Genomic DNA, 9,795 nt, shown 5'->3' on the forward strand with positions numbered 1-9,795 from the left:
TTCAAGTGGTAGAGCACTAGCATTGAGCATAAAGCTCAGAGATAGCACCTAGGCCCAGAGTTCAAGCCCCAGGACCAGGAAAAAAAATCAGTATGAAAAATGTCATATGAACTTCTTTCTCTTTACTAGCATGTAAATATTATTTTATAGTATATTAAAGGACTTACTGAACAGCATATCTATGTAAGACTAATATAAACATACATTAGCAGCCTAGCATCCAAGATCATTTCAATGTTATTTGTTGGCCAGTCTACATATGAATGAAGTAAAGAAGACTTAGTGGTCCATTGATGCAAATATGCCACCCTATTCATAGATATGAGGTTTCTCCCAAATCAAGGGCATTGAGAGCTTTAACACAGTGGCTGCAGCAATGATATGATATGCCTGAAGTGGTGATTTCTTCACCATTCAATTGCAGATATGGGACTCTAAAACATTTTCCCAAGCCAACTAAATAAATTGCTCTGTGAAATAGTTTTATCCTCTGGGAGCCAATTGAGTTCACTCTGCCTGCAGGAAGATAACTAACGCCATCTTCATTATCTTGTGTGTTTTTTTTTTTTGGGGGGGGGGTGAGTCATAGGACTTGAATTCAGGGCCTGGGTGCTGTTACTGAACTTTTTCACTCAAGTCTACCACTTTGAGCCACAGCTCCACTTCCAATTTCTGGTGGTTATTTGGAGATCTGAGTCACACAGACTTTCCTGCCCAGTCTGGCTTTGAACCACAATCTCGTATCTCAGCATCCTGAGTAACTAGGATTACAGGCATAAGCCACCAGCAGTAGCTACATTGTCTTTAAAGTACAAATATATCTCTTAAAGATAAGAGATAGAGTGTATTTGAACTTTCTATCCAGTATCACTCTCATGATCCCACTAAATGACTCTAATAACTTGCAAGAGTGAATAAATTACTTTAGACCAATTAAAAATTTCAAGGACAAGGACTATATCTTAAACTTCTCAATATTTCTTTATCTAGTTCAGTGTTCTAAAAAGTCAGTGGAAGGTGCTGGTGATCATGTTTTTACAATGATGATGATGTTGGTGATAATTTCTTAGAATAGAAATAAAGGAACTAGCCAGGTATAGTGGTAAATGCCTATACTCCTAGCACTAGGAAAGTTGATAATAGAAGATTATGAGTTCAATGCCAGTCTGGGCTACACACCAGGATTCTATCTGATAAAAACTTCCTTTAAAAATAAACAGTTACCAGTGGCTCATGCCTATAATCCTAGCTACTCAGGAGGCTGAGGTCTGAGAGTTGCAGTTCAAAGCCAGCCTGGGCAGAAAAGCCTATGAGACTCAAGTTCCAATTAACCAGCAACTTACCAGAAGTAGAGATATGGCTCAAGTGGTACAGTGCTAGCCTTGAGCAATAAAACCAAGCTTGAGCACAGGAAACAACAAAAGCAAAACAAAACCAAAATGAAACTGTTCAATCTAGCACCCTAGCAGAACATTTGGATCATAATAAAATTACTTTCAGTGTTTTTATATTGCCTGAATAGATTCCATTGTTTGAAGTTTAGCAAAGGTGATAAAATTTAATTAACACAGAGAGAATGAAGAACACTTGAGAAGATTCTATTTTCCTTCATAATTGCAATCAATATGATAAAACTGTCCTCAAGCAGTCATTCCTGTCACATTAGCATATACAGTTAGTTTGAAGTCCCACATGATGTATTCTCCTGTGATTCCATGTTTCTTGCCTGTTAAGGTTAATAGAAAGGGCCTGCATTCATTAGAATAAAATTATACTAAAAATATAATTTGACCCAATTAGTTAAGAGAAGCTGTCTGGTGTAAGTGGTAATTCCAGTTGGAAGCAGTAGAGGTAGTTGTTTGCACAGAAAATATGAAATACTAATTACTCATCTTTTAGTTCTTACCTCATTTTAATTTCCTATTTTTTTTTTTTTTTTGGCAGTCCTGGGCCTTGGACTCAGGGCCTGAGCACTGTCCCTGGCTTCTTTTTGCTCAAGGATAGCACTCTGCCACTTGAGCCACAGCGCCACTTCTGGCCGTTTTCTACATACGTGGTGCTGGGGAATCGAACCCTGGGCTTCATGTATAGGAGGCAAGCACTCTTGCCACTAGGCCATATTCCCAGCCCCACATTTTAATTTCAAATGTAAAAAGTTTTATAGATTATTGATCTTCTGTATTATAATTCTTTCCCTCTCTCTTTTTGCCCTTTCATTAGCAAGAATGTTTTGTTCTGCCAACTCCATCAATTACCTTTGTTTACTCAGTTTTTTAACTGTAATTGGGTCCTCACTTGCTATGACATAAGTATTCTAGAATGGACACAATTATAATTATACCACTTTATAAAATGACTGTTTCCTTCTGATGTACATTAAAAGGTGATATGGGAAAAATAAAGATGAGCATGTGTATATCCAAGCATAAGAGTTCAAGCCAAGTCTGTGGATAATGAATTCAAAACATTCACCTTTGCAAACACTTCAATACCATATTCTCTCATGAGATTATTTTAGTGCCATGGTGTCCTGAGATGAGACTCTGTTGTCAACATTGCAAAGGAAACGCATCCAATTTGTATTGACCTATTTGGTCCCTTCTTTTTCCTTTCAGTCTGGGCAAGTTGCTGAATTGTTCTTATCCTCAGTATCTCCAACAGAAAAACAAAGACAGACATACAAACTGGAGCCATGTAGAATGTGAAGTTTCTCTACAGTGCCTGCCAACTATACTTGCTCAACAAATTAATTATTCTTCTTTCCTTAATTATTTATTATTTATTATTTATTTAATTAATTATTCTTCTTCCTTTTGGGTTATCTAGACATTCTGCATCCCAAGGGAACATGGCAAAGATAATTCTGGCCCAATGGCAATAATAACTCTGGCTGCTACTATTAAGACACTGGCCTCAAAGGGGTGCGTGTGTGTGTCTGTCTGTCTGTCTGTCTGTGTGTCCCTCCCCTTACTCCTCACCTTCTACCACTCCTCTGAGATTAACAAGACCCAATGTCTCATTTCCAACTAAGTAGTCTTACATTTACAAACTTCAGCTAACTGAGCACAATTTAGTGATATAATATAGCCAAGGAAGTATCATAAAGCTGTTAGGAAGGGGCTGGGGATATGGCCTAGAGGCAAGAGCGCTTGCCTCGTATACATGAGGCCCTGGGTTCGATTCCCCAGCACCACATATACAGAAAACGGCCAGAAGTGGCGCTGTGGCTCAAGTGGCAGAGTGCTAGCTTTGACCAAAAAGAAGCCAGGGACAGTGCTCAGGCCCTGAGTCCAAGGCCCAGGACTGGCAAAAAAAAAAAAAAAAGCTGTTAGGAATCAGGACATAGCAGAGCACCTAAAAGGAGTAATCTAAATGGTAACCTAAAAGCAAAAGCAGGACCAATAACAATTTAACACATCCTTTTTCTGATATATGAGAAATTTAGTAAGTTGCCTTTAAGGGGTTTCATTATGAGGCTGGCATATGTGCACATTTGTACTTTGATTAAATTCACTCTGTCTATATTATTCTTTCTTAACACCCCTTCTTCCTCTTCTCTCCTTTTTTCAAAAAAGTTTTAGTGAGTTTTGTGATGTTATTTCCATAACTGCACATAGTGTACTTTTATCATATTCATTCCTTCATTTCCCCTTCCCTCTCCCTCTAGTCTCCCTGAAAACAATCCCCTGTTTTTTTGTTTTGTTTTTGTTTTTGTTTTTTTGGCCAGTCCTGGGCCTTGGACTCATGAGCACTGTCCCTGGCTTCTTTTTGCTCAAGGCTAGCACTCTGCCACTTGAGCCACAGCGCCCCTTCTGGCCATTTTCTATATATGTGGTGCTGGGGAATTGAACCCAGGGCTTCATGTATACAAGGCAAGCATTCTTGCCACTAGGCCATATCCCCAGCCCCCGCCCCCCGTTTTTTTTTTAACATGTATTATTTGTCTTTCTGAGCTTGGCTTGGCTTTTCTTACTCAAATTAAGCGAGATTTCTCAGAAAGAATGAGTAAGTGTAATCAATTGACTAATCACTTAACTACGGTCAATTACAGTAAAAATTATGTGAAGACATTGCCAAAGAGATCGTGATTGTACTCTGTTAAACTAAGCTGTAATTTTTTTATCATGTCAATGACAAGCTAAAATGTTTACTGTACCCAAGTAGACATTGAGCAGGCATTATCTTCATATGCTTGAAGCCATAGGCAAATAAGTAAGAGTAGACCATTGTTCTATCCTCTTTAATCAGAGGAAATAAATAAATAAATGAAAACCAATCTGTTAGTTATATTCACCATGAACTCAGATAAAAACTAACAAAATGGCTGGGTGTGTTGATCATGCCTATAATTCTGACAGGTCAGAATTCTGACCCCTCTAGGGTCAGAATGATAGAAGGATCATGAATTTGAGACCAGCCTAAGATTCACAATGAGACCTTGTCTCAAAACTAAGGAAAGAGAGAGAGAGAGAGAGAGAGAGATAGGCATGCAGGCAGACAGACAGAAAACTAGGAAAATCTCTGAGATATAAAGTACAGAAGGTAAATTACATAAGGGCTGTATTGAAGAAAGCACTTGTTTTAATTTGATTGAAGTAAAAAAAAGTTCTACAAATATTGAAAAGCAGGGCTGGAAATATGGCCTAGTGGCAAGAGTGCTTGCCTCATATACATGAAACCCTGGGTTCGATTCCCCAGCACCTCATATATAGAAAATGGTCAGAAGTGGCGCTGTGGCTCAAGTGGCAGAGTGCTAGCCTTGAGCAAAAAGAATCCAGGGACAGTGCTCAGGCCCTGAGTCCAAGGCCCAGGACTGGCAAAAAAAAAAAAAAAATATATATATATATATATATATATATATATATATATGCAAATGATACTGATACTATAATATTTCAGAATGTTTATCAAAAGCATACTTTTCCGGAATTTTTAATTAGTAATTTTTGTGTAAGAAGGTAATATTTTATACCACCAAATGTATGACTTGACTTTATGCTGTTGAACTAAGAGAATATATTTAACCTAATAATTACTAGCTTTCAAAATGACAACATTGTCCAACTAAAGGTTGTATTGATTACTTACTTTTGAAAGTGTAATTCTGGTAATAATTTAATCTTATTTAGTAAAGGGCTTAATTTGCTACCTAAAATTATCTTTTCCAATTAGAAAATCTTATTCCAAATAATTGTATTATATAGTAGCAAAAAATTACTTTGGAATGGCTAGAGGAAAAAACTGAGTAACCCTCCAGCCGAGCAAGTCATAACATTTCAATATAATCTAATGAGTCGAGTGAATCAGTAATTCAGACTCATTGTCATCTGTCTCACTCTGCCCCATGGCCCCACAGTGAAGCACAAAGATGGGATGGAACAGTGAGCATTTCGGGCAGGAGCCCAAGGTAATTTAAATTTGTTGCTACATTTAGTCCTTGCCTTTAAACAAGCCAAAAAAGAACCTTTAGAAAAGTAATTTACTAAATCATGATACCAATCAAATCATGACCAACCAAATTGCAATGTTTGGCTCTTCCTGGGTTCCTTTTGTATTGCTAAGCCCTTAAATAAGCCTGAGTATACAGACCAATATTTCACAGAAAAAGAGTCCTGAATGCTCTTCCTTGGCAAAGCCAAGGATAGGGTATAGAGACAGGCTTCCTTCTCTCCCTCCCTCCCTCTCCTCCTCCTCCTCCTCCTCCTCCTCCTCCTCCTCCTCCTCCTCCTCCTCCTCCTCCTCCTTCCTCTCTCTCTCTTTCTCTCTCTCTCTCTCTCTCTCTCTCTCTCTCTCTCTCTCTCTCTCTCTCTCTCTCTCTCTCTCTCTCTCCAGTCCTGGGGCTTGAACTCTGGGCCTGCACACTGTCCCTGAGCTTTTTTGCTCAAGGCTAACATTCTATCACTTGAACCACAACACCACTTCCAGGTTTTTCTTTTTGTGTGGTACTGAGGAATTGAACCCAGAGCTTCATGCATGCTAGGCAAAGCACTCTACCATTAAGCCACATTCCCAGCCCTTTCTTTCTTTTTTCATTTCTTTATTGTCAAAGTGATGTACAAAGCAGTTGCAGTTTCATACATAAAGCAGTGAGTACATTTCTTATCCAACTTGTTACCTCCTCCCTCATTTTTCCCTTCCTTCCCCCTCCCCATTCCTTTCCTATTTTTTAACTGGATGATTTATCAGAGTTTCCTTCTTGTTCAAATTGCCCTTGGAAAGATTACCTTTGGTTTGAAAGATCTCAGTCCACTAGCTAATCAATTTGGTGAGGCTCCAGTAAACTTGTGAGACAGCTTAAATCAATGACCATCTAAAATGTTATAATTCTTTAGACAAGCAATCAGTGAAACACAATGTCAGTCATTAGGACAAAACAGTGGCAAGGGAGAATTTCTTAAGAAAAGAAATTTTTGTTCTTGCTTGAAGGATCATTGTAATAATTAAGGACATATGAAGTAGTAATTAGTATAGTATACTCTCTCAGTAAATATTTCCCTATTTCTGTGATTGTCTATATTACTATGTTCAATACTATTACATAGCAGAGAACCAATGCATTTAAATGACTGTTAAATATAAATTTATTATTTTCTTTGCTTTGTTAGATATAGAATTCAAATTTAAGGTTTCAAATAGATAAAAGCTTACACTATGTTTTAATTTTTTTTAAATCATTGTTGCAGAAGATAATAAATAATTTATTTTTTTTAAGAGCATACTGTGAGTCAGGCGCCAGTGGCTCACACCTGTAATCCTAGCTACTCAGGAGGCTGAGATCTGAGAATCATGGCTGTTGGGATCTGGACGATCCCTTTCTCCCCCCACGGGGAGAATGGTAACCACAAACTCTATGAAAGAGCACTCAGCCTGGCCCTCCGCCAGCGGAAGGCCAAAGGCGTGCTCACATGGGCAAGCGCTAAGTTGAGGATGGGTTGCTGAAGCTTCCCCTCCCCCCAGTCCCCCCACATGTTACCGAGGGCGGAGGCGAAAAGGAAGGCATCAGGGACACGCTGCGGTGGTGGAAAGCGTCTCAAAGACTTTAATATGGAAGGGCACTTATATAGAGGTAATGGCGGGAAAGAAAGGGGGCTGGCCAAAGGGTCAGTCATAGGCTAGGGGTCACGTTCATCAAGTGACATCACGAAACTTCCCTTTGTGGGCGGGACAACCCCATCATGGTGGCACCCACGTGTTCACCTCCCAAGGAGTGGAGGCCAGAAGGTGGGAGGGACTTCTATTGTCCCAAGGCTGGTGGAAGGGCAGCCTTTCCCAGGCCATAATAATCCCCAACAATGGCTTAAAGCCAGCCCCAGCAGGAAAGTCCAGGAGACTCTTATCTCCAATTAACCACCAGAAAACCAGATGTGGAGCTGTGGTTCAAAATGGTAGAGTGCTAGCCTTGAGTGAGGAGAAGCTCGGGGACAATGCCCAGGCCCCGAGTTCAAGCCCCATGACTGACAAGCCAAGACAAACAAAGAGGATAATGTAATCATCAGAGAGATGTTAGAGTAGACTCTGACACCTCTGCTGAGCTCTGATCAACTCTAAGAGGCCATCCCTTTCCCCTTTTTTTCACTTGGCTTCTGCCATTCTCTCGCTACCTCTTCCACCTCACTCAATCCCCCGCTCTGTCTTCTTTGCCAATTCTTAATCAAACCCCCAACATCTGAATATTCAAATATCACAGGGTTCATTCTCCAATTCAGTCTTCAAATCTCATTACTAAATGATCTCACTTTTTTCTCCTCTTTTTTTTAAATTAAATTTTACTGACAAAGTGTTGTGCAAAGGGGGTACAATTACATAATAAGGCAGTGAATACATTTCTTGTGATATCTTATACCCTCATAAATGATCTCATTTTTATCACATCGTTTTAAGTAACATCTACTTTCTGATGATTGTCCAAATATATTTCTAGCCTGATCTTTCCTCATGAAATCTACCCTAATATATCCAACTGTCTAGTTGATATCTCCACTTACATGTCTAATAGTCATTTTAAGCTGACAGCCAAATATATATAAAACTAAATTTTTCATTATTTGTCACACACCAACTTTCTCAGCCTTCCCACTTTCAAAAAGCGACAACTCTAGTCTTCCAATTGATGAGTCCAAAAAATTTAGACATTTTTAATCCCTTATTTTATCTATTTTTAAAAACTATATATCCAGTCATTAGCAGACTTTAGGCTCTGCTTCTAAATTACATCTGAAATTTGATTACTCCTCAACCTTCTTCACTGTTATTCAAATACAACTCTTGCATCTGGGTATTTATCTGAATAAAGACTCAACAAACTTTATGCAGGAGCCAGAGTAAATACATTAGGTTTTAAGGCTATTACATATATGCACACACACATATAAGAGTGAGAGAAACTGCCTCATTGCAGCTTGCAGTTCTGTTGGGGGTGGTGGAAAGCAGCCATAGACAATAATTAAATGAATGCACGTGGCTGTGCTCCAACAAAATTTGATACACAAAAACATGTACAGAGCCAGAATTGGCCTGCAGTTCTTATTTTGCTGACTCCTGATTTAGATTACTGCATTCCTCATTAATTATTCCCTTTGTTTCCATGCTTCCTCCTAGAATGGAGATATAGAATGAAAGGGATAACCTAGAATAATAGGGAGGAAGGGAAGATGAGTAGAGATGTAGATAACTTGATGTAAGCAGAAAATGGAGATAGCTAAGAGCTGCTTTTCCAAGCACCAGCTGTTAAGCATGAAGGGGAAAGTTGGGTGGAGCTGAGAATGCAATGACTTCATGGACCACAATATCTTCCTCCACCCCATCCTGCAAAAGACATTTACTCAGTTCTGGACACTGTTCAATCTCTGTCTGTCTCTGTCTTTTTTTTTTTTTTTTGCCAGTCCTGGGCCTTGGACTCAGGGCCTGAGCACTGTCCCTGGCTTCTTCTCGCTCAAGGCTAGCACTCTGCCGCTTGAGCCACAGCACCGCTTCTGGCAGTTTTCTGTATATGTGGTGCTGGGGAATCGAACCTAGGGCCTCGTGTATCCGAGGCAGGCACTCTTGCCACTAGGCCATATCCCCAGCCCCTGTCTCTGTCTTTGTCTCTCTCTGTTAGTCTGTCTCTGTCTGTCTATCTCTGCCTCTCTGTCTCTGTCTGTCTGTCTGTTTCTGTCATCTCTCTCTTTCTTCCTCTCCTCTCTCTTCCTCTAGGCTTTTAGAATGTTCTTCCTTCACTCTGGAAGAATCTTTACTTCTGAATCCTTCCTGGCTTATGGCTATCTTTCTGTCTGTCCAAGCTCAGCTTAGGTAGTATTAATTCCAAAATGACTTCATTGGCCTCTTGCTTGACTTGAATTCAGAAAGTCTAAGTTCCCACTAACACCTGACCCAGACTCTCAATCCCTATTTGTCCTGAAGTCATCATGTGATTTGTAAATTCACAGAGAAAAAAAAAAAAGCAGTTCTTATCCTGTTGGAAAGAGAGTTTCCCAGAGAGAGGCAAATGGTACTGGAATGAGAGCCTTGGCAAAAGGACTATGCAGAAGCAGATGTTAACAATGCCACATCAGAAGAGCAAGCCCATGAGGATAGGTAAAGATCTAAGAAATCCAAAGATTATTTCTGTCAAGATCTTACCAGGAGGGCTGGGAGTATGGCCTAGTGGCAAGAGTGCTTGCCTCCTACACATGAAGCTTTCAGTTCAATTCCCCAGCACCACATATATGGAAAACGGCCAGAGGGGGTGCTGTGGCTCAAGTGGCAGAGTGGCAAGTGGCCTTGAGCGAGAAGAGGCCAGGGACAGTGCTCAGGCCC

This window comes from Perognathus longimembris, chromosome 22 (assembly GCF_023159225.1).
Source record: "Perognathus longimembris pacificus isolate PPM17 chromosome 22, ASM2315922v1, whole genome shotgun sequence".
In the NCBI taxonomy this organism is placed as follows: Eukaryota; Metazoa; Chordata; class Mammalia; order Rodentia; family Heteromyidae; genus Perognathus; species Perognathus longimembris.